Source organism: Stenella coeruleoalba, assembly GCF_951394435.1.
Source record: "Stenella coeruleoalba genome assembly, chromosome: 4".
In the NCBI taxonomy this organism is placed as follows: Eukaryota; Metazoa; Chordata; class Mammalia; order Artiodactyla; family Delphinidae; genus Stenella; species Stenella coeruleoalba.
The window spans coordinates 89,326,886-89,353,973 of NC_137149.1; the positions used below are offsets into that span (position 1 = coordinate 89,326,886).

Consider the following 27,088-nt stretch of genomic DNA (forward strand, 5'->3'; position numbering starts at 1 on the left):
TACTTGGGTTCCACATGCATGTTTTAGCTGAAGGAAGAATACCTTAAACCTGGAGAGTTAAGACCCGTGTAATGGGTACCATGCAATATGACTTCAAAGGGTCTTCATTTGCTCACCGAACCTCTCCAATCCTATCACTGCTGCGTTTATGCCCCTGTACACATGCTTGATTCTCTTTCGGAGACATAGCAATCCATAGGTTTTAAGATACTTACTAGTCAGGTACATTCTTAGGCGTTTAATATGCGGTGTTGAGTCCATTTCGTTGAGCAAGGAGTAGCTCTTGTCTATTCCATATTTGACTTAAGGAACTTTATCTGTGCTCATTTCAATCTCTGGTTTTATGCAGCACCCCAACTCACCTTTACCCTTAAGCAAGCATAAGTTGGTTTTCTAAATTTGAGACCCTGTTCTGTTCTGTAATTCAGTTCCTGTGTAGCCAAGTTTACATTCCGTGTATTACTGATATCTTATGATGTTTCTTTTTCTGTGTGACTTACTTCAGTCAGAATCATCATACCTGAATCCACTCATTGTGCTGCTAAGGGCCTGATGACACAGATTTCGTTGCTGAGTGATATTGCTTTGTAAGTAAATACCACAACTTCTTTATCCATTTTTCACTTTCTGCGATGTTGAACTTGTACTGTAAACGAGGTTCTTGTAAACAGAGCCGTTCCAAACTTTGGGGTGGCTGTGTCTTTTTGATTTTAATTTCCCTAAGCTATAGGACCATAAGTGGAAGTGCCCTAGGTTCTGTTGCTTTGTTTTTTAGATGTTTCAGGAAACACCATACACTTCTCCCGAGTGGTTGTTGGCAATTTACATCCCGCCCATCAGCATAACAAGGCTCCCAGTTCTCCATGGCCTGTCCTGCCTTTCTGGATTTTACACTTTTTTCAGATGGCCCTTTTGACCGGGGGGAAGTGAGACTTCATTGTAGTGCAGATTTCCTTTGCAAGCTTGCTTGGTTGGCCAAAAAGGGCGTATGTGTTTTTTCCTGAATATATTCAGGAAAAAACGCATACGCCCTTTTTGGCCAAGTGCATCATTGTGGACGTTCTGCCTCTTTTCCTATGCTTTCAATGCAATTCCAGTCTACCTCCTGAAATCGGTTTCCTGCAATTCTGCCCCGCTTTCAAGTCCTCTTGGCAGCCTTACTTCAGTCTATTTTTGGACGATAGCTGTCATTTATAACTCTGCAGGTTTGTGAATTACAGTGCCCCTGAGCTGCTTTCTTCAACTCGCTTTCTTTTGAGCTGGCCGCAACACCGCAGGATGGCTTCAGGCCCTAATCTGGTTCCGGCCCGGCATGCTGAGCCTTTGGTTAATTCCTCTTCCTGGTGGGAAATGAGAGTTAAATTTGCCCGTCCAGACACCTCCAGCTAGCCTCTCATTGGTTCTCGCTATTCCTGTTCATCTTCCGCAGAAATTGCAAACTGGGCCAAACAGGAGGTTAAAGGGGCTGACTCTCCAAGTGGGGAGAGTGTTAGTAAAGCGTCTGGAATGTTGCACCCGAGTACCAGGGGAGGAAAACTGAGACATATTTGAACATGTCTCCCGATCACATGGTTGATCATACTCTAGGTTCCACATGCATGTTTTAGCTGAAGGAAGAATACCTTAAACCTGGAGAGTTGAGACCCGTGGAATGGGTACCATGCAATATGACTTCAAAGGGTCTTCATTTGCTCACCGAACCTCTCCAATCCTATCACTGCTGCATTTATGCCCCTGTACACATGCTTGATTCTCTTTCAGAGACATAGCAATCCATAGGTTTTAAGATACTTACTAGTTAGGTACATTCTTAGGCGTTTAATATGCGGTGTTGAGTCCATTTCGTTGAGCAAGGAGTAGCTCTTGTCTATTCCATATTTGACTTAAGGAACTTTATCTGTGCTCATTTCAATCTCTGGTTTTATGCAGCACCCCAACTCACCTTTACCCTTAAGCAAGCATAAGTTGGTTTTCTAAATTTGAGACCCTGTTCTGTTCTGTAATTCAGTTCCTGTGTAGCCAAGTTTACATTCCCTGTATTACTGATATCTTATGATGTTTCTTTTTCTGTGTGACTTATTTCAGTTAGAATCATCATACCTGAATCCACTCATTGTGATGCTAAGGGCCTGATGACATAGAGTTCATTGCTGAGTGATATTGCTTTGTAAGTAAATACCACAACGTCTTTATCCATTTTTCACTTTCTGGGATGTTGAACTTGTACTGTAAACGAGTTTCTTGTAAACAGAGGCATCCCAAACTTTGGGGTGGCTGTGTCTTTTTGATTTTAATTTCCCTAAGCTATAGGACCATAAGTGGCAGTGCCCTAGGCTCTGTTGCTTTGTTTTTTAGATGTTTCAGGAAACACCATACACTTCTCCCGAGTGTCTGTTGGCAATTTACATCCCGCCCATCAGCATAACAAGGCTCCCAGTTCTCCATGGCCTGTCCTGCCTTTCTGGATTTTACACTTTTTTCAGATGGCCCTTTTGACCGGGGGGAAGTGAGACTTCATTGTAGTGCAGATTTCCTTTGCAAGCTTGCTTGGTTGGCCAAAAAGGGCGTATGCGTTTTTTCCTGAATATATTCAGGAAAAAACGCATACGCCCTTTTTGGCCAAGTGCATCATTGTGGACGTTCTGCCTCTTTTCCTATGCTTTCAATGCAATTCCAGTCTACCTCCTGAAATCGGTTTCCTGCAATTCTGCCCCGCTTTCAAGTCCTCTTGGCAGCCTTACTTCAGTCTATTTTTGGACGATAGCTGTCATTTATAACTCTGCAGGTTTGTGAATTACAGTGCCCCTGAGCTCCTTTCTTCAACTCGCTTTCTTGTGACCTGGCCGCAACACCGCAGGATGGCTTCAGGCCCTAATCTGGTTCCGGCACGGCATGCTGAGCCTTTGGTTAATTCCTCTTCCTGGTGGGAAATGAGAGTTAAATTTGCCCGTCCAGACACCTCCAGCTAGCCTCTCATTGGTTCTCGCTATTCCTGTTCATCTTCCGCAGAAATTGCAAACTGGGCCAAACAGGAGGTTAAAGGGACTGACTCTCCAAGTGGGGAGAGTGTTAGTAAAGCGTCTGGAATGTTGCACCCGAGTACCAGGGGAGGAAAACTGAGACATATTTGAACACGTCTCCCGATCACATGGTTGATCATACTCTAGGTTCCACATGCATGTTTTAGCTGAAGGAAGAATACCTTAAACCTGGGTAGTTGAAACCCGTGGAATGGGTACCATGCAATATGACTTCAAAGGGTCTTCATTTGCTCACCGAACCTCTCCAATCCTAACACTGCTGCGTTTATGCCCCTGTACACATGCTTGATTCTCTTTTGGAGACATAGCAATCCATAGGTTTTAAGATACTTACAAGTCAGGTACATTCTTAGGCGTTTAATATGCGGTGTTGAGTCCATTTCGTTGAGCAAGGAGTAGCTCTTGTCTATTCCATATTTGGCTTAAGGAACTTTATCTGTGCTCATTTCAATCTCTGGTTTTATGCAGCACCCCAACTCACCTTTACCCTTAAGCAAGCATAAGTTGTCTTTCTAAATTTGAGACCCTGTTCTGTTCTGTAATTCAGTTCCTGTGTCGCCAAGTTTCCATTCCGTGTATTACTGATATCTTATGATGTTTCTTTTTCTGTGTGACTTATTTCAGTTAGAATCATCATACCTGAATCCACTCATTGTGCTGCTAAGGGCCTGATGACATAGATTTCATTGCTGAGTGATATTGCTTTGTAAGTGAATACCACAACTTCTTTATCCATTTTTCACTTTCTGCGATGTTGAACTTGTACTGTAAACGAAGTTCTTGTAAACAGAGCCGTTCCAAACTTTGGGGAGCTGTGTCTTTTTGATTTTAATTTCCCTAAGCTCTAGGGCCATAAGTGGAAATGCCCTAGGCTCTGTTGCTTTGTTTTTTAGATGTTTCAGGAAACACCATACACTTCTCCCGAGTGTCTGTTGGCAATTTACATCCCGCCCATCAGCATAACAAGGCTCCCAGTTCTCCATGGCCTGTCCTGCCTTTCTGGATTTTACACTTTTTTCAGATGGCCCTTTTGACCGGGGAGAAGTGAGACTTCATTGTAGTGCAGATTTCCTTTGCAAGCTTGCTTGGTTGGCCAAAAAGGGCGTATGCGTTTTTTCCTGAATATATTCAGGATAAAACGCATACGCCCTTTTTGGCCAAGTGCATCATTGTGGACGTTCTGCCTCTTTTCCTATGCTTTCAATGCAATTCCAGTCTACCTCCTGAAATCGGTTTCCTGCAATTCTGCCCCGCTTTCAAGTCCTCTTGGCAGCCTTACTTCAGTCTATTTTTGGACGATAGGTGTCATTTATAACTCTGCAGGTTTGTGAATTACAGTGCCCCTGAGCTCCTTTCTTCAACTCGCTTTCTTTTGAACTGGCCGCAACACCGCAGGATGACTTCAGGCCCTAATCTGGTTCTGGCACGGCACGCTGAGCCTTTGGTTAATTCCTCTTCCTGGTGGGAAATGAGAGTTAAATTTGCCCATCCAGACACCTCCAGCTAGTCTCTTATTGGTTCTCGCTATTCCTGTTCATCTTCCACAGAAATTGCAAACTGGGCCAAACAGGAGGTTAAAGGGACTGACTCTCCAAGTGGGGAGAGTGTTAGTAAAGCGTCTGGAATGTTGCACCCGAGTACCAGGGTACGAAAACTGAGACATATTTGAACACGTCTCCCGATCACATGGTTGATCATACTCTAGGTTCCACATGCATGTTTTAGCTGAAGGAAGAATACCTTAAACCTGGGTAGTTGAAACCCGTGGAATGGGTACCATGCAATATGACTTCAAAGGGTCTTCATTTGCTCACGAACCTCTCCAATCCTATCACTGCTGCGTTTATGCCCCTGTACACATGCTTGATTCTCTTTCGGAGACATAGCAATCCATAGGTTTTAAGATACTTACTAGTCAGGTACATTCTTAGGCGTTTAATATGCGGTGTTGAGTCCATTTCGTTGAGCAAGGAGTAGCTCTTGTCTATTCCATATTTGACTTAAGGAACTTTATCTGTGCTCATTTCAATCTCTGGTTTTATGCAGCACCCCAACTCACCTTTCCCCTTAAGCAAGCATAAGTTGGTTTTCTAAATTTGAGACCCTGTTCTGTTCTGTAATTCAGTTCCTGTGTAGCCAAGTTTACATTCCGTGTATTACTGATATCTTATGATGTTTCTTTTTCTGTGTGACTTATTTCAGTTAGAATCATCATACCTGAATCCACTTGTGCTGCTAAGGGCCTGATGACACAGATTTCATTGCTGAGTGATATTGCTTTGTAAGTAAATACCACAACTTCTTTATCCATTTTTCACTTTCTGCGATGTTGAACTTGTACTGTAAACGAGGTTCTTGTAAACAGAGCTGTTCCAAACTTTGGGGTGGCTGTGTCTTTTTGATTTTAATTTCCCTAAGCTATAGGACCATAAGTGGAAGTGCCCTAGGTTCTGTTGCTTTGTTTTTTAGATGTTTCAGGAAACACCATACACTTCTCCCGAGTGGTTGTTGGCAATTTACATCCCGCCCATCAGCATAAGAAGGCTCCCAGTTCTCCATGGCCTGTCCTGCCTTTCTGGATTTTACACTTTTTTCAGATGGCCCTTTTGACCAGGGGGAAGTGAGACTTCATTGTAGTGCAGATTTCCTTTGCAAGCTTGCTTGGTTGGTCAAAAAGGGCGTATGCGTTTTTTCCTGAATATATTCAGGAAAAAACGCATACGCCCTTTTTGGCCAAGTGCATCATTGTGGACGTTCTGCCTCTTTTCCTATGCTTTCAATGCAATTCCAGTCTACCTCCTGAAATCGGTTTCCTGCAATTCTGCCCCGCTTTCAAGTCCTCTTGGCAGCCTTACTTCAGTCTATTTTTGGACGATAGCTGTCATTTATAACTCTGCAGGTTTGTGAATTACAGTGCCCCTGAGCTCCTTTCTTCAACTCGCTTTCTTGTGACCTGGCCGCAACACCGCAGGATGGCTTCAGGCCCTAATCTGGTTCCGGTACGGCACGCTGAGCCTTTGGTTATTTCCTCTTCCTGGTGGGAAATGAGAGTTAAATTTGCCCGTCCAGACACCTCCAGCTAGCCTCTCATTGGTTCTCGCTATTCCTGTTCATCTTCCGCAGAAATTGCAAACTGGGCCAAACAGGAGGTTAAAGGGACTGACTCTCCAAGTGGGGAGAGTGTTAGTAAAGCGTCTGGAATGTTGCACCCGAGTACCAGGGGAGGAAAACTGAGACATATTTGAACACGTCTCCCGATCACATGGTTGATCATACTCTAGGTTCCACATGCATATTTTAGCTGAAGGAAGAATACCTTAAACCTGGGTAGTTGAAACCCGTGGAATGGGTACCATGCAATATGACTTCAAAGGGTCTTCATTTGCTCACCGAACCTCTCCAATCCTATCACTGCTGCGTTTATACCCCTGTACACATGCTTGATTCTCTTTCGGAGACATAGCAATCCATAGGTTTTAAGATACTTACTAGTCAGGTACATTCTTAGGCGTTTAATATGGGGTGTTGAGTCCATTTCGTTGAGCAAGGAGTAGCTCTTGTCTATTCCATATTTGGCTTAAGGAACTTTATCTGTGCTCATTTCAATCTCTGGTTTTATGCAGCACCCCAACTCACCTTTACCCTTAAGCAAGAATAAGTTGGTTTTCTAAATTTGAGACCCTGTTCTGTTCTGTAATTCAGTTCCTGTGTAGCCAAGTTTACATTCCGTGTATTACTGATATCTTATGATGTTTCTTTTTCTGTGTGACTTATTTCAGTTAGAATCATCATACCTGAATCCACTCATTGTGCTGCTAAGGGCCTGATGACACAGATTTCATTGCTGAGTGATATTGCTTTGTAAGTAAATACCACAACTTCTTTATCCATTTTTCACTTTCTGCGATGTTGAACTTGTACTGTAAACGAGGTTCTTGTAAACAGAGCAGTTCCAAACTTTGGGGTGGCTGTGTCTTTTTGATTTTAATTTCCCTAAGCTATAGGACCATAAGTGGAAGTGCCCTAGGTTCTGTTGCTTTGTTTTTTAGATGTTTCAGGAAACACCATACACTTCTCCCGAGTGATTGTTGGCAATTTACATCCCGCCCATCAGCATAACAAGGCTCCCAGTTCTCCATGGCCTGTCCTGCCTTTCTAGATTTTACACTTTTTTCAGATGGCCCTTTTGACCGGGGGGAAGTGAGACTTCATTGTAGTGCAGATTTCCTTTGCAAGCTTGCTTGGTTGGCCAAAAAGGGCGTATGCGTTTTTTCCTGAATATATTCAGGAAAAAACGCATACGCCCTTTTTGGCCAAGTGCATCATTGTGGACGTTCTGCCTCTTTTCCTATGCTTTCAATGCAATTCCAGTCTACCTCCTGAAATCGGTTTCCTGCAATTCTGCCCCGCTTTCAAGTCCTCTTGGCAGCCTTACTTCAGTCTATTTTTGGACGATAGCTGTCATTTATAACTCTGCAGGTTTGTGAATTACAGTGCCCCTGAGCTCCTTTCTTCAACTCGCTTTCTTGTGACCTGGCCGCAACACCGCAGGATGGCTTCAGGCCCTAATCTGGTTCCGGCCCGGCATGCTGAGCCTTTGGTTAATTCCTCTTCCTGGTGGGAAATGAGAGTTAAATTTGCCCGTCCAGACACCTCCAGCTAGCCTCTCATTGGTTCTCGCTATTCCTGTTCATCTTCCGCAGAAATTGCAAACTGGGCCAAACAGGAGGTTAAAGGGACTGACTCTCCAAGTGGGGAGAGTGTTAGTGAAGCGTCTGGAATGTTGCACCCGAGTACCAGGGGAGGAAAACTGAGACATATTTGAACACGTCTCCCATTCACATGGTTGATCATACTCTGGGTTCCACATGCATGTTTTAGCTGAAGGAAGAATACCTTAAACCTGGAGAGTTAAGACCCGTGTAATGGGTACCATGCAATATGACTTCAAAGGGTCTTCATTTGCTCACCAAACCTCTCCAATCCTATCACTGCTGCGTTTATGCCCCTGTACACATGCTTGATTCTCTTTCGGAGACATAGCAATCCATAGGTTTTAAGATACTTACTAGTCAGGTACATTCTTAGGCGTTTAATATGGGGTGTTGAGTCCATTTCGTTGAGCAAGGAGTAGCTCTTGTCTATTCCATATTTGACTTAAGGAACTTTATCTGTGCTCATTTCAATCTCTGGTTTTATGCAGCACCCCTACTCACCTTTACCCTTAAGCAAGCATATGTTGGTTTTCTAAATTTGAGACCCAGTTCTGTTCTGTAATTCAGTTCCTGTGTAGCCAAGTTTACATTCCGTGTATTACTGATATCTTATGATGTTTCTTTTTCTGTGTGACTTACTTCAGTTAGAATCATCATACCTGAATCCACTCATTGTGCTGCTAAGGGCCTGATGACACAGATTTCATTGCTGAGTGATATTGCTTTGTAAGTAAATACCACAACTTCTTTATCCATTTTTCACTTTCTGCGATGTTGAACTTGTACTGTAAACGAGGTTCTTGTAAACAGAGCCATTCCAAACTTTGGGGTGGCTGTGTCTTTTTGATTTTAATTTCCCTAAGCTATAGGACCATAAGTGGAAGTGCCCTAGGCTCTGTTGCTTTGTTTTTTAGATGTTTCAGGAAACACCATACAATTCTCCCGAGTGGTTGTTGGCAATTTACATCCCGCCCATCAGCATAACAAGGCTCCCAGTTCTCCATGGCCTGTCCTGCCTTTCTGGATTTTACACTTTTTTCAGATGGCCCTTTTGACCGGGGGGAAGTGAGACTTCATTGTAGTGCAGATTTCCTTTGCAAGCTTGCTTGGTTGGCCAAAAAGGGCGTATGCGTTTTTTCCTGAATATATTCAGGAAAAAACGCATACGCCCTTTTTGGCCAAGTGCATCATTGTGGACGTTCTGCCTCTTTTCCTATGCTTTCAATGCAATTCCAGTCTACCTCCTGAAATCGGTTTCCTGCAATTCTGCCGTGCTTTGAAGTCCTCTTGGCGGCCTTACTTCAGTCTATTTTTGGACGATAGCTGTCATTTATAACTCTGCAGGTTTGTGAATTACAGTGCCCCTGAGCTCCTCTCTTCAACTTGCTTTCTTGTGACCTGGCCGCAACACCGCAGGATGGCTTCAGGCCCTAATCTGGTTCCGGCACGGCACGCTGATCCTTTGGTTATTTCCTCTTCCTGGTGGGAAATGAGAGTTAAATTTGCCCGTCCAGACACCTCCAGCTAGTCTCTCATTGGTTCTCGCTATTCCTGTTCATCTTCCACAGAAATTGCAAACTGGGCCAAACAGGAGGTTAAAGGCGCTGACTCTCCAAGTGGGGAGAGTGTTAGTAAAGCGTCTGGAATGTTGCACCCGAGTACCAGGGGAGGAAAACTGAGACATATTTGAACACGTCTCCCGTTCACATGGTTGATCATACTTGGGTTCCACATGCATGTTTTAGCTGAAGGAAGAATACCTTAAACCTGGAGAGTTAAGACCCGTGTAATGGGTACCATGCAATATGACTTCAAAGGGTCTTCATTTGCTCACCGAACCTCTCCAATCCTATCACTGCTGCGTTTATGCCCCTGTACACATGCTTGATTCTCTTTCGGAGACATAGCAATCCATAGGTTTTAAGATACTTACTAGTCAGGTACATTCTTAGGCGTTTAATATGCGGTGTTGAGTCCATTTCGTTGAGCAAGGAGTAGCTCTTGTCTATTCCATATTTGACTTAAGGAACTTTATCTGTGCTCATTTCAATCTCTGGTTTTATGCAGCACCCCAACTCACCTTTACCCTTAAGCAAGCATAAGTTAGTTTTCTAAATTTGAGACCCTGTTCTGTTCTGTAATTCAGTTCCTGTGTAGCCAAGTTTACATTCTGTGTATTACTGATATCTTATGATGTTTCTTTTTCTGTGTGACTTATTTCAGTTAGAATCATCATACCTGAATCCACTCATTGTGATGCTAAGGGCCTGATGACATAGATTACATTGCTGAGTGATATTGCTTTGTAAGTAAATACCACAAGTTCTTTATCCATTTTTCACTTTCTGCGATGTTGAACTTGTACTGTAAACGAGGTTCTTGTAAACAGAGCAGTTCCAAACTTTGGGGTGGCTGTGTCTTTTTGATTTTAATTTCCCTAAGCTATAGGACCATAAGTGGAAGTGCCCTAGGTTCTGTTGCTTTGTTTTTTAGATGTTTCAGGAAACACCGTACACTTCTCCCGAGTGATTGTTGGCAATTTACATCCCGCCCATCAGCATAACAAGGCTCCCAGTTCTCCATGGCCTGTCCTGCCTTTCTGGATTTTACACTTTTTTCAGATGGCCCTTTTGACCGGGGGGAAGTGAGACTTCATTGTAGTGCAGATTTCCTTTGCAAGCTTGCTTGGTTGGCCAAAAAGGGCGTATGCGTTTTTTCCTGAATATATTCAGGAAAAAACGCATACGCCCTTTTTGGCCAAGTGCATCATTGTGGACGTTCTGCCTCTTTTCCTATGCTTTCAATGCAATTCCAGTCTACCTCCTGAAATCGGTTTCCTGCAATTCTGCCCCGCTTTCAAGTCCTCTTGGCAGCCTTACTTCAGTCTATTTTTGGACGATAGCTGTCATTTATAACTCTGCAGGTTTGTGAATTACAGTGCCCCTGAGCTCCTTTCTTCAACTCGCTTTCTTTTGAGCTGGCCGCAACACCGCAGGATGGCTTCAGGCCCTAATCTGGTTCCGGTACGGCATGCTGAGCCTTTGGTTATTTCCTCTTCCTGGTGGGAAATGAGAGTTAAATTTGCCCGTCCAGACACCTCCAGCTAGCCTCTCATTGGTTCTCACTATTCCTGTTCATCTTCTGCAGAAATTGCAAACTGGGCCAAACAGGAGGTTAAAGGCACTGACTCTCCAAGTCAGGAGAGTGTTAGTAAAGCGTCTGGAATGTTGCACCCGAGTACCAGGGGAGGAAAACTGAGACATATTTGAACACGTCTACCGATCACATGGTTGATCATACTCTGGGATCCACATGCATGTTTTAGCTGAAGGAAGAATACCTAAAACCTGGGTAGTTGAAACCCGTGGAATGAGTACAATGCAATATGACTTCAAAGGGTCTTCATTTGCTCACCGGACCTCTCCAATCCTATCACTGCTGCGTTTATGGCCCTGTACACATGCTTGATTCTCTTTTGGAGACATAGCAATCTATAGGTTTTAAGATACTTACAAGTCAGGTACATTCTTAGGCGTTTAATATGCGGTGTTGAGTCCATTTCGTTGAGCAAGGAGTAGCTCTTGTCTATTCCATATTTGGCTTAAGGAACTTTATCTGTGCTCATTTCAATCTCTGGTTTTATGCAGCACCCCAACTCACCTTTCCCCTTAAGCAAGCATAAGTTGGTTTTCTAAATTTGAGACCCTGTTCTGTTCTGTAATTCAGTTCCTGTGTAGCCAAGTTTACATTCCGTGTATTACTGATATCTTATGATGTTTCTTTTTCTGTGTGACTTATTTCAGTTAGAATCATCATACCTGAATCCACTCATTGTGCTGCTAAGGGCCTGATGACACAGATTTCATTGCTGAGTGATATTGCTTTGTAAGTAAATACCACAACTTCTTTATCCAGTTTTCACTTTCTGCGATGTTGAACTTGTACTGTAAACGAGGTTCTTGTAAACAGAGCAGTTCCAAACTTTGGGGTGGCTGTGTCTTTTTGATTTTAATTTCCCTAAGCTATAGGACCATAAGTGGAAGTGCCCTAGGTTCTGTTGCTTTGTTTTTTAGATGTTTCAGGAAACACCATACACTTCTCCCGAGTGATTGTTGGCAATTTACATCCCGCCCATCAGCATAACAAGGCTCCCAGTTCTCCATGGCCTGTCCTGCCTTTCTGGATTTTACACTTTTTTCAGATGGCCCTTTTGACCGGGGGGAAGTGAGACTTCATTGTAGTGCAGATTTCCTTTGCAAGCTTGCTTGGTTGGCCAAAAAGGGCGTATGCGTTTTTTCCTGAATATATTCAGGAAAAAACGCATACGCCCTTTTTGGCCAAGTGCATCATTGTGGACGTTCTGCCTCTTTTCCTATGCTTTCAATGCAATTCCAGTCTACCTCCTGAAATCGGTTTCCTGCAATTCTGCCCCGCTTTCAAGTCCTCTTGGCAGCCTTACTTCAGTCTATTTTTGGACGATAGCTGTCACTTATAACTCTGCAGGTTTGTGAATTACAGTGCCCCTGAGCTCCTTTCTTCAACTCGCTTTCTTTTGAGCTGGCCGCAACACCGCAGGATGGCTTCAGGCCCTAATCTGGTTCCGGTATGGCACGCTGAGCCTTTGGTTATTTCCTCTTCCTGGTGGGAAATGAGAGTTAAATTTGCCCGTCCAGACACCTCCAGCTAGCCTCTCATTGGTTCTCGCTATTCCTGTTCATCTTCCGCAGAAATTGCAAACTGGGCCAAACAGGAGGTTAAAGGCGCTGACTCTCCAATTGGGGAGAGTGTTAGTAAAGCGTCTGGAATGTTGCACCCGAGTACCAGGGGAGGAAAACTGAGACATATTTGAACACGTCTCCCGTTCATATGGTTGATCATACTTGGGTTCCACATTCATGTTTTAGCTGAAGGAATAATACCTTAAACCTGGAGAGTTGAGACCCGTGTAATGGGTACCATGCAATATGACTTCAAAGGGTCTTCATTTGCTCACCGAACCTCTCCAATCCTATCACTGCTGTGTTTATGCCCCTGTACACATGCTTGATTCTCTTTCGGAGACATAGCAATCCATAGGTTTTAAGATACTTACTAGTCAGGTACATTCTTAGGCGTTTAATATGGGGTGTTGAGTCCATTTCGTTGAGCAAGGAGTAGCTCTTGTCTATTCCATATTTGGCTTAAGGAACTTTATCTGTGCTCATTTCAATCTCTGGTTTTATGCAGCACCCCAACTCACCTTTACCCTTAAGCAAGAATAAGTTGGTTTTCTAAATTTGAGACCCTGTTCTGTTCTGTAATTCAGTTCCTGTGTAGCCAAGTTTACATTTCGTGTATTACTGATATCTTATGATGTTTCTTTTTCTGTGTGACTTATTTCAGTTAGAATCATCATACCTGAATCCACTCATTGTGCTGCTAAGGGCCTGATGACACAGATTTCATTGCTGAGTGATATTGCTTTGTAAGTAAATACCACAACTTCTTTATCCATTTTTCACTTTCTGCGATGTTGAACTTGTACTGTAAACGAGGTTCTTGTAAACAGAGCCGTTCCAAACTTTGGAGTGGCTGTGTCTTTTTGATTTTAATTTCCCTAAGCTATAGGACCATAAGTGGAAGTGCCCTAGGTTCTGTTGCTTTGTTTTTTAGATGTTTCAGGAAACACCATACACTTCTCCCGAGTGATTGTTGGCAATTTACATCCCGCCCATCAGCATAACAAGGCTCCCAGTTCTCCATGGCCTGTCCTGCCTTTCTGGATTTTACACTTTTTTCAGATGGCCCTTTTGACCGGGGGGAAGTGAGACTTCATTGTAGTGCAGATTTCCTTTGCAAGCTTGCTTGGTTGGCCAAAAAGGGCGTATGCGTTTTTTCCTGAATATATTCAGGAAAAAACGCATACGCCCTTTTTGGCCAAGTGCATCATTGTGGACGTTCTGCCTCTTTTCCTATGCTTTCAATGCAATTCCAGTCTACCTCCTGAAATCGGTTTCCTGTAATTCTGCCCCGCTTTCAAGTCCTCTTGGCAGCCTTACTTCAGTCTATTTTTGGACGATAGCTGTCATTTATAACTCTGCAGGTTTGTGAATTACAGTGCCCCTGAGCTCCTTTCTTCAACTCGCTTTCTTGTGACCTGGCCGCAACACCGCAGGATGGCTTCAGGCCCTAATCTGGTTCCGGCCCGGCATGCTGAGCCTTTGGTTAATTCCTCTTCCTGGTGGGAAATGAGAGTTAAATTTGCCCGTCCAGACACCTCCAGCTAGCCTCTCATTGGTTCTCGCTATTCCTGCTCATCTTCTGCAGAAATTGCAAACTGGGCCAAACAGGAGGTTAAAGGGACTGACTCTCCAAGTGGGGAGAGTGTTAGTAAAGCGTCTGGAATGTTGCACCCGAGTACCAGGGGAGGAAAACTGAGACATATTTGAACACGTCTCCCGTTCACATGGTTGATCATACTCTAGGTTCCACATGCATGTTTTAGCTGAAGGAAGAATACCTTAAACCTGGAGAGTTGAGACCCGTGGAATGGTTACCATGCAATATGACTTCAAAGGGTCTTCATTTGCTCACTGAACCTCTCCAATCCTATCACTGCTGCGTTTATGCCCCTGTACACATGCTTGATTCTCTTTCGGAGACATAGCAATCCATAGGTTTTAAGATACTTACTAGTCAGGTACATTCTTAGGGGTTTAATATGGGGTTTTGAGTCCATTTCGTTGAGCAAGGAGTAGCTCTTGTCTATTCCATATTTGGCTTAAGGAACTTTATCTGTGCTCATTTCAATCTCTGGTTTTATGCAGCACCCCAACTCACCTTTACCCTTAAGCAAGCATAAGTTGGTTTTCTAAATTTGAGACCCTGTTCTGTTTTGGAATGCAGTTCCTGTGTAGCCAAGTTTACATTCCGTGTATTAGTGATATCTTATGATGTTTCTTTTTCTGTGTGACTTACTTCAGTTAGAATCATCATACCTGAATCCACTCATTGTGCTGCTAAGGGCCTGATGACACAGATTTCATTGCTGAGTGATATTGCTTTGTAAGTAAATACCACAACTTCTTTATCCATTTTTCACTTTCTGCGATGTTGAACTTGTACTGTAAACGAGGTTCTTGTAAACAGAGCCGTTCCAAACTTTGGGGTGGCTGTGTCTTTTTGATTTTAATTTCCCTAAGCTATAGGACCATAAGTGGAAGTGCCCTAGGTTCTGTTGCTTTGTTTTTTAGATGTTTCAGGAAACACCATACACTTCTCCCGAGTGATTGTTGGCAATTTACATCCCGCCCATCAGCATAACAAGGCTCCCAGTTCTCCATGGCCTGTCCTGCCTTTCTGGATTTTACACTTTTTTCAGATGGCCCTTTTGACCGGGGGGAAGTGAGACTTCATTGTAGTGCAGATTTCCTTTGCAAGCTTGCTTGGTTGGCCAAAAAGGGCGTATGCGTTTTTTCCTGAATATATTCAGGAAAAAACGCATACGCCCTTTTTGGCCAAGTGCATCATTGTGGACGTTCTGCCTCTTTTCCTATGCTTTCAATGCAATTCCAGTCTACCTCCTGAAATCGGTTTCCTGCAATTCTGCCCCGCTTTCAAGTCCTCTTGGCAGCCTTACTTCAGTCTATTTTTGGACGATAGCTGTCATTTATAACTCTGCAGGTTTGTGAATTACAGTGCCCCTGAGCTCCTTTCTTCAACTCGCTTTCTTGTGACCTGGCCGCAACACCGCAGGATGGCTTCAGGCCCTAATCTGGTTCCGGCCCGGCATGCTGAGCCTTTGGTTAATTCCTCTTCCTGGTGGGAAATGAGAGTTAAATTTGCCCGTCCAGACACCTCCAGCTAGCCTCTCATTGGTTCTCGCTATTCCTGCTCATCTTCTGCAGAAATTGCAAACTGGGCCAAACAGGAGGTTAAAGGGACAGACTCTCCAAGTGGGGAGAGTGTTAGTAAAGCGTCTGGAATGTTGCACCCGAGTACCAGGGGAGGAAAACTGAGACATATTTGAACACGTCTCCCGTTCACATGGTTGATCATACTTGGGTTCCACATGCATGTTTTAGCTGAAGGAAGAATACCTTAAACCTGGAGAGTTAAGACCCGTGTAATGGGTACCATGCAATATGACTTCAAAGGGTCTTCATTTGCTCACCGAACCTCTCCAATCCTATCACTGCTGCGTTTATGCCCCTGTACACATGCTTGATTCTCTTTCGGAGACATAGCAATCCATAGGTTTTAAGATACTTACTAGTCAGGTACATTCTTAGGCGTTTAATATGCGGTGTTGAGTCCATTTCGTTGAGCAAGGAGTAGCTCTTGTCTATTCCATATTTGACTTAAGGAACTTTATCTGTGCTCATTTCAATCTCTGGTTTTATGCAGCACCCCAACTCACCTTTACCCTTAAGCAAGCATAAGTTGGTTTTCTAAATTTGAGACCCTGTCCTGTTCTGTAATTCAGTTCCTGTGTAGCCAAGTTTACATTCCGTGTATTACTGATATCTTATGATGTTTCTTTTTCTGTGTGACTTACTTCAGTTAGAATCATCATACCTGAATCCACTCATTGTGCTGCTAAGGGCCTGATGACACAGATTTCATTGCTGAGTGATATTGCTTTGTAAGTAAATACCACAACTTCTTTATCCATTTTTCACTTTCTGCGATGTTGAACTTGTACTGTAAACGAGGTTCTTGTAAACAGAGCCGTTCCAAACTTTGGGGTGGCTGTGTCTTTTTGATTTTAATTTCCCTAAGCTATAGGACCATAAGTGGAAGTGCCCTAGGTTCTGTTGCTTTGTTTTTTAGATGTTTCAGGAAACACCATACACTTCTCCCGAGTGGTTGTTGGCAATTTACATCCCGCCCATCAGCATAACAAGGCTCCCAGTTCTCCATGGCCTGTCCTGCCTTTCTGGATTTTACACTTTTTTCAGATGGCCCTTTTGACCGGGGGGAAGTGAGACTTCATTGTAGTGCAGATTTCCTTTGCAAGCTTGCTTGGTTGGCCAAAAAGGGCGTATGCGTTTTTTCCTGAATATATTCAGGAAAAAACGCATACGCCCTTTTTGGCCAAGTGCATCATTGTGGACGTTCTGCCTCTTTTCCTATGCTTTCAATGCAATTCCAGTCTACCTCCTGAAATCGGTTTCCTGCAATTCTGCCCCGCTTTCAAGTCCTCTTGGCAGCCTTACTTCAGTCTATTTTTGGACGATAGCTGTCATTTATAACTCTGCAGGTTTGTGAATTACAGTGCCCCTGAGCTCCTTTCTTCAACTCGCTTTCTTGTGACCTGGCCGCAACACCGCAGGATGGCTTCAGGCCCTAATCTGCTTCCGGCCCGGCATGCTTAGCCTTTGGTTAATTCCTCTTCCTGGTGGGAAATGAGAGTTAAATTTGCCCGTCCAGACACCTCCAGCTAGCCTCTCATTGGTTCTCGCTATTCCTGTTCATCTTCCGCAGAAATTGCAAAATGGGCCAAACAGGAGGTTAAAGGGACTGACTCTCCAAGTGGGGAGAGTGTTAGTAAAGCGTCTGGAATGTTGCACCCGAGTACCAGGGGAGGAAAACTGAGACATATTTGAACACGTCTCCCGATCACATGGTTGATCATACTCTAGGTTCCACATGCATGTTTTAGCTGAAGGAAGACTACCTTAAACCTGGGTAGTTGAAACCCGTGGAATGGGTACCATGCAATATGACTTCAAAGGGTCTTCATTTGCTCACCGAACCTCTCCAATCCTATCACTGCTGCGTTTATGCCCCTGTACACATGCTTGATTCTCTTTCGGAGACATAGCAATCCATAGGTTTTAAGATACTTACTAGTCAGGTACATTCTTAGGTGTTTAATATGCGGTGTTGAGTCCATTTCGTTGAGCAAGGAGTAGCTCTTGTCTATTCCATATTTGACTTAAGGAACTTTATCTGTGCTCATTTCAATCTCTGGTTTTATGCAGCACCCCAACTCACCTTTACCCTTAAGCAAGCATAAGTTGGTTTTCTAAATTTGAGACCCTGTCCTGTTCTGTAATTCAGTTCCTGTGTAGCCAAGTTTACATTCCGTGTATTACTGATATCTTATGATGTTTCTTTTTCTGTGTGACTTACTTCAGTTAGAATCATCATACCTGAATCCACTCATTGTGCTGCTAAGGGCCTGATGACACAGATTTCATTGCTGAGTGATATTGCTTTGTAAGTAAATACCACAACTTCTTTATCCATTTTTCACTTTCTGCGATGTTGAACTTGTACTGTAAACGAGGTTCTTGTAAACAGAGCCGTTCCAAACTTTGGGGTGGCTGTGTCTTTTTGATTTTAATTTCCCTAAGCTATAGGACCATAAGTGTAAGTGCCCTAGGTTCTGTTGCTTTGTTTTTTAGATGTTTCAGGAAACACCATACACTTCTCCCGAGTGGTTGTTGGCAATTTACATCCCGCCCATCAGCATAACAAGGCTCCCAGTTCTCCATGGCCTGTCCTGCCTTTCTGGATTTTACACTTTTTTCAGATGGCCCTTTTGACCAGGGGGAAGTGAGACTTCATTGTAGCGCAGATTTCCTTTGCAAGCTTGCTTGGTTGGCCAAAAAGGGCGTATGCGTTTTTTCCTGAATATATTCAGGAAAAAACGCATACGCCCTTTTTGGCCAAGTGCATCATTGTGGACGTTCTGCCTCTTTTCCTATGCTTTCAATGCAATTCCAGTCTACCTCCTGAAATCGGTTTCCTGCAATTCTGCCCCGCTTTCAAGTCCTCTTGGCAGCCTTACTTCAGTCTATTTTTGGACGATAGCTGTCATTTATAACTCTGCAGGTTTGTGAATTACAGTGCCCCTGAGCTCCTTTCTTCAACTCGCTTTCTTGTGAGCTGGCCGCAACACCGCAGGATGGCTTCAGGCCCTAATCTGGTTCCGGTACGGCACGCTGAGCCTTTGGTTATTTCCTCTTCCTGGTGGGAAATGAGAGTTAAATTTGCCCGTCCAGACACCTCCAGCTAGCCTCTCATTGGTTCTCGCTATTCCTGTTCATCTTCCGCAGAAATTGCAAACTGGGCCAAACAGGAGGTTAAAGGGACTGACTCTCCAAGTGGGGAGAGTGTTAGTAAAGCGTCTGGAATGTTGCACCCGAGTACCAGGGGAGGAAAACTGAGACATATTTGAACACGTCTCCCGGTCACATGGTTGATCATACTCTAGGTTCCACATGCATGTTTTAGCTGAAGGAAGAATACCTTAAACCTGGGTATTTGAAACCCGTGGAATGGGTACCATGCAATATGACTTCAAAGGGTCTTCATTTGCTCACCGAACCTCTCCAATCCTATCACTGCTGCGTTTATGCCCCTGTACACATGCTTGATTCTCTTTCGGAGACATAGCAATCCATAGGTTTTAAGATACTTACTAGTCAGGTACATTCTTAGGTGTTTAATATGCGGTGTTGAGTCCATTTCGTTGAGCAAGGAGTAGCTCTTGTCTATTCCATATTTGACTTAAGGAACTTTATCTGTGCTCATTTCAATCTCTGGTTTTATGCAGCACCCCAACTCACCTTTACCCTTAAGCAAGCATAAGTTGGTTTTCTAAATTTGAGACACTGTTCTGTTCTGTAATTCAGTTCCTGTGTAGCCAAGTTTACATTCCGTGTATTACTGATATCTTATGATGTTTCTTTTTCTGTGTGACTTACTTCAGTTAGAATCATCATACCTGAATCCACTTATTGTGCTGCTAAGGGCCTGATGACACAGATTTCATTGCTGAGTGATATTGCTTTGTAAGTAAATACCACAACTTCTTTATCCATTTTTCACTTTCTGCAATGTTGAACTTGTACTGTAAACGAGGTTCTTGTAAACAGAGCCGTTCCAAACTTTGGGGTGGCTGTGTCTTTTTGATTTTAATTTCCCTAAGCTATAGGACCATAAGTGGAAGTGCCTTAGGTTCTGTTGCTTTGTTTTTTAGATGTTTCAGGAAACACCATACATTTCTCCCGAGTGGTTGTTGGCAATTTACATCCCGGCCATCAGCATAACAAGGCTCCCAGTTCTCCATGGCCTGTCCTGCCTTTCTGGATTTTACACTTTTTTCAGATGGCCCTTTTGACCGGGGGGAAGTGAGACTTCATTGTAGTGCAGATTTCCTTTGCAAGCTTGCTTGGTTGGCCAAAAAGGGCGTATGCGTTTTTTCCTGAATATATTCAGGAAAAAACGCATACGCCCTTTTTGGCCAAGTGCATCATTGTGGACGTTCTGCCTCTTTTCCTATGCTTTCAATGCAATTCCAGTCTACCTCCTGAAATCGGTTTCCTGCAATTCTGCCCCGCTTTCAAGTCCTCTTGGCAGCCTTACTTCAGTCTATTTTTGGACGATAGCTGTCATTTATAACTCTGCAGGTTTGTGAATTACAGTGCCCCTGAGCTCCTTTCTTCAACTCGCTTTCTTTTGAGCTGGCCACAACACCGCAGGATGGCTTCAGGCCCTAATCTGGTTCCGGTACGGCACGCTGAGCCTTTGGTTATTTCCTCTTCCTGGTGGGAAATGAGAGTTAAATTTGCCCGTCCAGACACCTCCAGCTAGCCTCTCATTGGTTCTCGCTATTCCTGTTCATCTTCCGCAGAAATTGCAAACTGGGCCAAACAGGAGGTTAAAGGCGCTGACTCTCCAAGTGGGGAGAGTGTTAGTAAAGCGTCTGGAATGTTGCACCCGAGTACCAGGGGAGGAAAACTGAGACATATTTGAACACGTCTCCCATTCACATGGTTGATCATACTTGGGTTCCACATGCATGTTTTAGCTGAAGGAAGAATACCTTAAACCTGGAGAGTTGAGACCCGTGTAATGGGTACCATGCAATATGACTTCAAAGGGTCTTCATTTGCTCACTGAACCTCTCCAATCCTATCACTGCTGCGTTTATGCCCCTGTACACATGCTTGATTCTCTTTCGGAGACATAGCAATCCATAGGTTTTAAGATACTTACTAGTCAGGTACATTCTTAGGGGTTTAATATGGGGTTTTGAGTCCATTTCGTTGAGCAAGGAGTAGCTCTTGTGTATTCCATATTTGGCTTAAGGAACTTTATCTGTGCTCATTTCAATCTCTGGTTTTATGCAGCACCCCAACTCACCTTTACCCTTAAGCAAGCATAAGTTGGTTTTCTAAATTTGAGACCCTGTTCTGTTTTGGAATGCAGTTCCTGTGTAGCCAAGTTTACATTCCGTGTATTAGTGATATCTTATGATGTTTCTTTTTCTGTGTGACTTACTTCAGTTAGAATCATCATACCTGAATCCACTCATTGTGCTGCTAAGGGCCTGATGACACAGATTTCATTGCTGAGTGATATTGCTTTGTAAGTAAATACCACAACTTCTTTATCCAGTTTTCACTTTCTGCGATGTTGAACTTGTACTGTAAACGAGGTTCTTGTAAACAGAGCCGTTCCAAACTTTGGGGTGGCTGTGTCTTTTTGATTTTAATTTCCCTAAGCTATAGGACCATAAGTGGAAGTGCCCTAGGTTCTGTTGCTTTGTTTTTTAGATGTTTCAGGAAACACCATACACTTCTCCCGAGTGGTTGTTGGCAATTTACATCTCGCCCATCAGCATAACAAGGCTCCCAGTTCTCCATGGCCTGTCCTGCCTTTCTGGATTTTACACTTTTTTCAGATGGCCCTTTTGACCGGGGGGAAGTGAGACTTCATTGTAGTGCAGATTTCCTTTGCAAGCTTGCTTGGTTGGCCAAAAAGGGCGTATGCGTTTTTTCCTGAATATATTCAGGAAAAAACGCATACGCCCTTTTTGGCCAAGTGCATCATTGTGGACGTTCTGCCTCTTTTCCTATGCTTTCAATGCAATTCCAGTCTACCTCCTGAAATCGGTTTCCTGCAATTCTGCCCCGCTTTCAAGTCCTCTTGGCAGCCTTACTTCAGTCTATTTTTGGACGATAGCTGTCATTTATAACTCTGCAGGTTTGTGAATTACAGTGCCCCTGAGCTTCTTTCTTCAACTCGCTTTCTTTTGAGCTGGCCGCAACACCGCAGGATGGCTTCAGGCCCTAATCTGGTTCCGGTACGGCACGCTGAGCCTTTGGTTATTTCCTCTTCCTGGTGGGAAATGAGAGTTAAATTTGCCCGTCCAGACACCTCCAGCTAGCCTCTCATTGGTTCTCGCTATTCCTGTTCATCTTCCGCAGAAATTGCAAAATGGGCCAAACAGGAGGTTAAAGGGACTGACTCTCCAAGTGGGGAGAGTGTTAGTAAAGCGTCTGGAATGTTGCACCCGAGTACCAGGGGAGGAAAACTGAGACATATTTGAACACGTCTCCCGTTCACATGGTTGATCATACTTGGGTTCCACATGCATGTTTTAGCTGAAGGAAGAATACCTTAAACCTGGAGAGTTAAGACCCGTGTAATGGGTACCATGCAATATGACTTCAAAGGGTCTTCATTTGCTCACCGAACCTCTCCAATCCTATCACTGCTGCGTTTATGCCCCTGTACACATGCTTGATTCTCTTTCGGAGACATAGCAATCCATAGGTTTTAAGATACTTACTAGTCAGGTACATTCTTAGGCGTTTAATATGCGGTGTTGAGTCCATTTCGTTGAGCAAGGAGTAGCTCTTGTCTATTCCATATTTGACTTAAGGAACTTTATCTGTGCTCATTTCAATCTCTGGTTTTATGCAGCACCCCAACTCACCTTTACCCTTAAGCAAGCATAAGTTGGTTTTCTAAATTTGAGACCCTGTCCTGTTCTGTAATTCAGTTCCTGTGTAGCCAAGTTTACATTCCGTGTATTACTGATATCTTATGATGTTTCTTTTTCTGTGTGACTTACTTCAGTTAGAATCATCATACCTGAATCCACTCATTGTGCTGCTAAGGGCCTGATGACACAGATTTCATTGCTGAGTGATATTGCTTTGTAAGTAAATACCACAACTTCTTTATCCATTTTTCACTTTCTGCGATGTTGAACTTGTACTGTAAACGAGGTTCTTGTAAACAGAGCCGTTCCAAACTTTGGGGTGGCTGTGTCTTTTTGATTTTAATTTCCCTAAGCTATAGGACCATAAGTGGAAGTGCCCTAGGTTCTGTTGCTTTGTTTTTTAGATGTTTCAGGAAACACCATACACTTCTCCCGAGTGGTTGTTGGCAATTTACATCCCGCCCATCAGCATAACAAGGCTCCCAGTTCTCCATGGCCTGTCCTGCCTTTCTGGATTTTACACTTTTTTCAGATGGCCCTTTTGACCGGGGGGAAGTGAGACTTCATTGTAGTGCAGATTTCCTTTGCAAGCTTGCTTGGTTGGCCAAAAAGGGCGTATGCGTTTTTTCCTGAATATATTCAGGAAAAAACGCATACGCCCTTTTTGGCCAAGTGCATCATTGTGGACGTTCTGCCTCTTTTCCTATGCTTTCAATGCAATTCCAGTCTACCTCCTGAAATCGGTTTCCTGCAATTCTGCCCCGCTTTCAAGTCCTCTTGGCAGCCTTACTTCAGTCTATTTTTGGACGATAGCTGTCATTTATAACTCTGCAGGTTTGTGAATTACAGTGCCCCTGAGCTCCTTTCTTCAACTCGCTTTCTTGTGACCTGGCCGCAACACCGCAGGATGGCTTCAGGCCCTAATCTGCTTCCGGCCCGGCATGCTTAGCCTTTGGTTAATTCCTCTTCCTGGTGGGAAATGAGAGTTAAATTTGCCCGTCCAGACACCTCCAGCTAGCCTCTCATTGGTTCTCGCTATTCCTGTTCATCTTCCGCAGAAATTGCAAAATGGGCCAAACAGGAGGTTAAAGGGACTGACTCTCCAAGTGGGGAGAGTGTTAGTAAAGCGTCTGGAATGTTGCACCCGAGTACCAGGGGAGGAAAACTGAGACATATTTGAACACGTCTCCCGATCACATGGTTGATCATACTCTAGGTTCCACATGCATGTTTTAGCTGAAGGAAGACTACCTTAAACCTGGGTAGTTGAAACCCGTGGAATGGGTACCATGCAATATGACTTCAAAGGGTCTTCATTTGCTCACTGAACCTCTCCAATCCTATCACTGCTGCGTTTATGCCCCTGTACACATGCTTGATTCTCTTTCGGAGACATAGCAATCCATAGGTTTTAAGATACTTACTAGTCAGGTACATTCTTAGGTGTTTAATATGCGGTGTTGAGTCCATTTCGTTGAGCAAGGAGTAGCTCTTGTCTATTCCATATTTGACTTAAGGAACTTTATCTGTGCTCATTTCAATCTCTGGTTTTATGCAGCACCCCAACTCACCTTTACCCTTAAGCAAGCATAAGTTGGTTTTCTAAATTTGAGACACTGTTCTGTTCTGTAATTCAGTTCCTGTGTAGCCAAGTTTACATTCCGTGTATTACTGATATCTTATGATGTTTCTTTTTCTGTGTGACTTACTTCAGTTAGAATCATCATACCTGAATCCACTTATTGTGCTGCTAAGGGCCTGATGACACAGATTTCATTGCTGAGTGATATTGCTTTGTAAGTAAATACCACAACTTCTTTATCCATTTTTCACTTTCTGCAATGTTGAACTTGTACTGTAAACGAGGTTCTTGTAAACAGAGGCGTCCCAAACTTTGGGGTGGCTGTGTCTTTTTGATTTTAATTTCCCTAAGCTATAGGACCATAAGTGGAAGTGCCCTAGGTTCTGTTGCTTTGTTTTTTAGATGTTTCAGGAAACACCATACACTTCTCCCGAGTGGTTGTTGGCAATTTACATCCCGCCCATCAGCATAACAAGGCTCCCAGTTCTCCATGGCCTGTCCTGCCTTTCTGGATTTTACACTTTTTTCAGATGGCCCTTTTGACCGGGGGGAAGTGAGACTTCATTGTAGTGCAGATTTCCTTTGCAAGCTTGCTTGGTTGGCCAAAAAGGGCGTATGCGTTTTTTCCTGAATATATTCAGGAAAAAACGCATACGCCCTTTTTGGCCAAGTGCATCATTGTGGACGTTCTGCCTCTTTTCCTATGCTTTCAATGCAATTCCAGTCTACCTCCTGAAATCGGTTTCCTGCAATTCTGCCCCGCTTTCAAGTCCTCTTGGCAGCCTTACTTCAGTCTATTTTTTGACGATAGCTGTCATTTATAACTCTGCAGGTTTGTGAATTACAGTGCCCCTGAGCTCCTTTCTTCAACTCGCTTTCTTGTGACCTGGCCGCAACACCGCAGGATGGCTTCAGGCCCTAATCTGGTTCCGGTATGGCACGCTGAGCCTTTGGTTATTTCCTCTTCCTGGTGGGAAATGAGAGTTAAATTTGCCCGTACAGACACCTCCAGCTAGCCTCTCATTGGTTCTCGCTATTCCTGTTCATCTTCCGCAGAAATTGCAAACTTGGCCAAACAGGAGTTTAAAGGCGCTGACTCTCCAAGTGGGGAGAGTGTTAGTAAAGCGTCTGGAATGTTGCACCCGAGTACCAGGGGAGGAAAACTGAGACATATTTGAACACGTCTCCCGTTCACATGGTTGATCATACTTGGGTTCCACATGCATGTTTTAGCTGAAGGAAGAATACCTTAAACCTGGAGAGTTAAGACCCATGTAATGGGTACCATGCAATATGACTTCAAAGGGTCTTCATTTGCTCACCGAACCTCTCCAATCCTATCACTGCTGCGTTTATGCCCCTGTACACATGCTTGATTCTCTTTCGGAGACATAGCAATCCATAGGTTTTAAGATACTTACTAGTCAGGTACATTCTTAGGTGTTTAATATGCGGTGTTGAGTCCATTTCGTTGAGCAAGGAGTAGCTCTTGTCTATTCCATATTTGACTTAAGGAACTTTATCTGTGCTCATTTCAATCTCTGGTTTTATGCAGCACCCCAACTCACCTTTACCCTTAAGCAAGCATAAGTTGGTTTTCTAAATTTGAGACCCTGTCCTGTTCTGTAATTCAGTTCCTGTGTAGCCAAGTTTACATTCCGTGTATTACTGATATCTTATGATGTTTCTTTTTCTGTGTGACTTACTTCAGTTAGAATCATCATACCTGAATCCACTCATTGTGCTGCTAAGGGCCTGATGACACAGATTTCATTGCTGAGTGATATTGCTTTGTAAGTAAATACCACAACTTCTTTATCCATTTTTCACTTTCTGCGATGTTGAACTTGTACTGTAAACGAGGTTCTTGTAAACAGAGCCGTTCCAAACTTTGGGGTGGCTGTGTCTTTTTGATTTTAATTTCCCTAAGCTATAGGACCATAAGTGGAAGTGCCCTAGGTTCTGTTGCTTTGTTTTTTAGATGTTTCAGGAAACACCATACACTTCTCCCGAGTGGTTGTTGGCAATTTACATCCCGCCCATCAGCATAACAAGGCTCCCAGTTCTCCATGGCCTGTCCTGCCTTTCTGGATTTTACACTTTTTTCAGATGGCCCTTTTGACCAGGGGGAAGTGAGACTTCATTGTAGCGCAGATTTCCTTTGCAAGCTTGCTTGGTTGGCCAAAAAGGGCGTATGCGTTTTTTCCTGAATATATTCAGGAAAAAACTCATACGCCCTTTTTGGCCAAGTGCATCATTGTGGACGTTCTGCCTCTTTTCCTATGCTTTCAATGCAATTCCAGTCTACCTCCTGAAATCGGTTTCCTGCAATTCTGCCCCGCTTTCAAGTCCTCTTGGCAGCCTTACTTCAGTCTATTTTTGGACGATAGCTGTCATTTATAACTCTGCAGGTTTGTGAATTACAGTGCCCCTGAGCTCCTTTCTTCAACTCGCTTTCTTGTGAGCTGGCCGCAACACCGCAGGATGGCTTCAGGCCCTAATCTGGTTCCGGTACGGCACGCTGAGCCTTTGGTTATTTCCTCTTCCTGGTGGGAAATGAGAGTTAAATTTGCCCGTCCAGACACCTCCAGCTAGCCTCTCATTGGTTATCGCTATTCCTGTTCATCTTCCGCAGAAATTGCAAACTGGGCCAAACAGGAGGTTAAAGGGACTGACTCTCCAAGTGGGGAGAGTGTTAGTAAAGCGTCTGGAATGTTGCACCCGAGTACCAGGGGAGGAAAACTGAGACATATTTGAACACGTCTCCCGGTCACATGGTTGATCATATTCTAGGTTCCACATGCATGTTTTAGCTGAAGGAAGAATACCTTAAACCTGGGTATTTGAAACCCGTGGAATGGGTACCATGCAATATGACTTCAAAGGGTCTTCATTTGCTCACCGAACCTCTCCAATCCTATCACTGCTGCGTTTATGCCCCTGTACACATGCTTGATTCTCTTTCGGAGACATAGCAATCCATAGGTTTTAAGATACTTACTAGTCAGGTACATTCTTAGGTGTT

The 27,088-nt window shown here is 43.7% G+C and overlaps 1 long non-coding RNA gene across 50 annotated transcripts in view; it reads left to right on the forward strand.

Moving 5' to 3' along the window:
* The window catches only part of LOC307185334, a 3,778,167-nt gene that overhangs the window by 2,794,806 nt on the left and 956,273 nt on the right, over positions 1–27,088 (forward strand). The window contains exon 16 of one of the 50 annotated variants that reach the window (XR_013827972.1): positions 510–591. The exons of 48 other annotated variants lie outside the window; for them this stretch is intronic. This is a non-coding gene — a long non-coding RNA (uncharacterized lncRNA). Of the gene's footprint in view, positions 1–509; positions 592–2,089; positions 2,172–27,088 lie in introns of all 50 variants that reach the window. One more of the 50 variants, XR_013827973.1, reaches the window with a different exon arrangement.